We start from the raw sequence: 4,533 nt of genomic DNA, 5'->3' as shown, positions 1-4,533 counted from the left end.
GAGCATAAAGCCTTGGCTATTCATCCCACCTGGAGAATCTTGAGACGGCCATGCTTCCCTCTGTCGTCATCCCATAACTAAACGAGCGGGTCTGGCCTTGAACTACACCATGGACAGAAAGAGAAAGAAGAGCCTCCAACCCCCAACTTTGAGAAACAGAGTGTTTAGGGAATAACTTGCTGCACATCCTAGTTTAATAGACTCCAGTGGGACTTCCTGTTCATCTACTTTGCACTAAGAGTACGTGACATCCTCTCAGTGATTTATTTCTGCACATATTTGAAGGTAAGCTTATTGTTGAGACTTAGGGTAGTGGGGTCAGATGCTAGACATCCTTGGATATTGGAGGGCAAAAGTAGCCCAGTCACACAGCCTTCAAATTCCTTCTGTGGTTACATCCCAACATTTCATTTCCCTTTCCCCGTGTCACCATCGCCTATCTTCCTACTCCTCCCTCCTTTGTTCCTAGTTTATTTAATAAAACGTGTTGATGTTTCCTTTATGTCAAGTCATTGCAGGCACTGTTGCTGTTAGGTGTGTCAAGTTATCTCCAATGCATGTAACAGAGTGGAACTGCCTCAGGGGGGTTATTGACCGATCACTAGGTCTTTGTCCCATGTTCCATGGAGTGGATTTCAAACCCCAATCTTCCAGTGAGCAACTGAGAACGTAACTGTTTGAGCCACCAGGGCTATTTATTCTAGGCATTAGAAAAGAGAAAGAATAAAATATTATTTGTTGATTTCAAAGTTCTCCAAGTTGACCTGGACATACCTATTCAGGCCAGGACACTGATGATCATGCTGAATGCACGTGAACAGAGGGCTCACCAGGAGGGGGAAGGCCCACCCTTCATGGTCTCCAAAGTTTGGGGCATTGTAGGTTCAGACAGACCCTGCTGGGTGTACATAATCCTGGCTATTTACCACCCCAGGCCCTAAAAAATGGGGTTTAACTCTGGCTCAGAGACAAATGAAATGGTAATACTTTCCCAAGTCCCCTTCCTTTGGAGCTGGGAAGAGATGCCTCATCAGTTCCCTCTGCCTTCCAACATATCCCTGTGCCCTCCCACATCCAAAGAAGGTGGACATGGTTGGAGGAAACTGATCATGAGAAATACTCTGGGCCTGTCACGTCAGTCCCTTAGTTCTGGAGGGTTCTGATTCTGTGTGGTCGGGTGGTCGTACTGTTTGCTTTGAATTCCAAGTAGTCAATAATAAGATTGGGTCTATACCAATATCAAACTTTAAAATGGCCAAAATATTGTGTTGATAGGGACATTTGCATTCTTCACCTTTTTCACTTAAAATTGTTTGCTGGAAGCAGGAGAAAGGAACAAATAAGGGTGAGCTGAGGAATCAGACCGCCTTGTTCACATCCTAAATCTGCTGCTCATTAATCATGTTATCGAGAGCAAATCACCGTTTCTGTCAATGACTTCATTCCTTCCTGAATACTGAGGATGAGTTAAGTTAAATTAGCAGTGTTGGGCAAACAGAAATGGCTCATTGCACCTTAGCTATAACTTCTATTTACAGGAAAGTTATAAACTCACGCATGTAGCCATAGTTTATTGCAGATACGCTTACTCTAATAGATTAAGAGCAGAGGAAGATAATTTTCCCAAATTCTTGGACTTCCTTATAATTTATGTGAGAGCCATAGAGGATTACTAGCATCGATCCATAGCAAGAATTAGTAGGGTTGTTAGCAAAATGAGGGGGTTGTAAGAACTAGATGAAATATGTAATGTAGGTTGAGCAGTGGTAGAGGGAGAGAAACAGAGTTTGGAATAGCTGTGTGGAACATGATGTTTGTACAGAAAACAACTGCTGAGGTTGAAGTTTACAGCGGATCATTTAGGAAAAGCTCTGCACTTTTGGTTAGAGTGATGGTGTATTGACAGTCCTTAAAAGGTTTTAAGCATCACACAGGTGCAATCAGAATTGTATTTGGAAACAGTCATTTGCAGCAAACTATGTGGAGACTGTAGTAAAGCAAGAGAATCCCGCGTGTGGAGAGCAGAGAGGGACTGATGGAGAATTGCAAGTAAGAAGTGGTGGGCTCCCGGCTGTGGGGACTGGACGGGGTGGCTCTGATGGGGTGGGGGGGGGTAGGAGGCAGACTGTTTTGCAAAGAGATGAGACAGGGAAAAAGACCACCTAGGGGGACTTGAAGTCTCCTTGCAACCCAATTCTGTAACATCTGAAAGCTAGTTTTGTCTACTTTGAACTTTACATAAATTAAATACTGCAGCATAATATTTTTTTCATTTTCCCCTTTCAAAATTATGTGTGTGAAGGTCATACATAGTCCGTGGCTGATTCATCTATTCTCATTAATGTATAATATTCTATTGAAGTATTCCACAATCTTTTCATCCATTTCCTATTGGTTGATACTTTGGTAGTTAGTATTTGTGATTATTTTGCATACAGTTTTAAACATTTTTGTATGTATTTTGTCTTTTCTTGAACATATGTATGGGTATATAAGTATAAAGGAATATAGATTAAAAACAGAATTGGTGATTAGCAGGTTATGCCAAAGATTAGCGATAGGAGATGTGGCTAAACATCTTGCAAAAAGGATTATCCAAATTTAAGCTCTTGTATTGTTTGCTAATTTCAATACTATTGTTCATTTCTGTTATTGTGGTGGGTGTTGCATTGTGATCTTCATTTGCAATTCGTGGATGACTAACTGTGTTGAGTACCTTTACACATGCTTAATGACCATTTTGATAGCCACTTGTATGAAATGTCCTGTCAAGTATTTTGATTATTGTTCTCTTGCATATTCTTTATATTCTTGCTGCTTTTCGGAGTTCTTCATTCTAGACATAAGTGTTTGAAGTTCTTTACCTTCATGGAATTCAGTTGATAATTTTTCTCTCAATGCTTGGTGTTTTTTGTGTGTCTTGTTAAAGAAACCTCTGCCCATCCCAAGATGGTGAAGATATTTTTATTTGTCTGATTCTAAAAATGTTGCTACTTTATTTTTGCCATTTAAATCTATCATCCATCTGGAACTGATTTTTTTTAATAATGGGAGTTAGGAGTCCCCCGATTTTTTCATTGTGAATATCCACATGATCCAGCAGCATTCATTGATAATATTATCCTTTCTCCCTTTCAGTGGAGGATCAACTTTGTCATAATTCCAGTGACTGCAAATGCATCAAGGTGTCCTGGTGGAGCAGTGGTTAGCACTACCAGGCTGTTAATCAAAAGGTCAGCAGTTTAAACCTACCAGCCACTCCACAGGCAGCAGATGCAGCAGTCTGCTTCCATAAAGACTCCCAGCCTTGAACATGTTATTGGGTGGTTCTATTCTGTCCTATAGAGACACTGTTAGTCAGCATCAACTCGACAACAGTAGGTTTGTTTTTGTGGTTTGGCTATCTAATAATGAATTGTAGGTATATAGTTTGCAGCTATATAAATATTCTTTATTAAATTTACTCCCTTAGATGTAGTGTGCACATCCAGTCAGGCAACAGAATAAACCAGACATTTGAACAGGGGAAATGGAATGTAAAAATTGTTTACTAATAAAAGTTGGGAAACTATTAAAGGCATAAAAGAGGATTCTGAGCAATGCAGAAGCAGCAAGTGAAAAAAAAAAAAAAACCAAACGAACACACACACCTACTGCCTGGAGGCTGAAGGAGAAGGTACACCGGAAAGACAGAAGGTTTAGGTGTTACTCTTCTCAGTCTCCCTGTGTCTGACGCCCCTCTCCCCCGAAGACTTTTCAAATAGGTGTGACTGCAACAGGACCGTTCAGACCAGCATGTGCATGCAAATGACGGCTGTCTGGGGAAATAGTGCCTAAAGTTATGGTCATAGGTGGTCCATAGATATGACCTGTCTGGTGAGAAACAATTTCCAGGAGAAATGGTGAGATCTGCTACGAAAGCAGCTTATTGGAGCAGCCAAGGATATAACTGGCTGCTGGACAGGCAGTGATGACCACTGTGTGGATGGAATTGGTCCACCGAGGTCAGTAGAGGTAAGTCTACCAGCCCATCCACACAATACTCTCCTGTCCCAAATGGAATTACAAGAGACACCCAAACTCAGACTCATTTGTTAGTACCATCACTTATCCCACTTCCGTTCAATATTTTATGTTTTCATCCCCCCTCCTTCTTTCTTAATCCTCTGTTCTTGGCTTAATGCCACACTTTGATCTTAAATGATGGATAATTCACATACAGCATGAGTTCAGTTCCAGACCTGAAGGACAAAAGGCCACAGTCTTGGGGTGGGGAGTGGGGAGTAGAGGAGCTGTGGTACTAGCATCTCCATGTTATCAATATGCCTGGTCTCTTTTATGATTTTGAATTCTGTTGAGCACTTTTCTCCCACCCTATCCAGGACCTTCTAATGTGATCCTTTTCTGAGCAGTTTGTAGTGATAGGCAGGCACTATGTAGTTCTATTGTCTCAGGGTTATGAAGACTGATGTTTGCATAGTCCATTAGTCCACTGGACTAAATGTTTCCAGTGTCTTATTTCCTCCAGATAGG

The sequence above is a fragment of the Echinops telfairi genome, unplaced genomic scaffold, assembly GCF_000313985.2.
Source record: "Echinops telfairi isolate 266 unplaced genomic scaffold, ASM31398v2 ScPeMD7_443;HRSCAF=831, whole genome shotgun sequence".
Lineage (NCBI taxonomy): Eukaryota > Metazoa > Chordata > Mammalia > Afrosoricida > Tenrecidae > Echinops > Echinops telfairi.
This window is presented reverse-complemented; position numbering follows the sequence as displayed.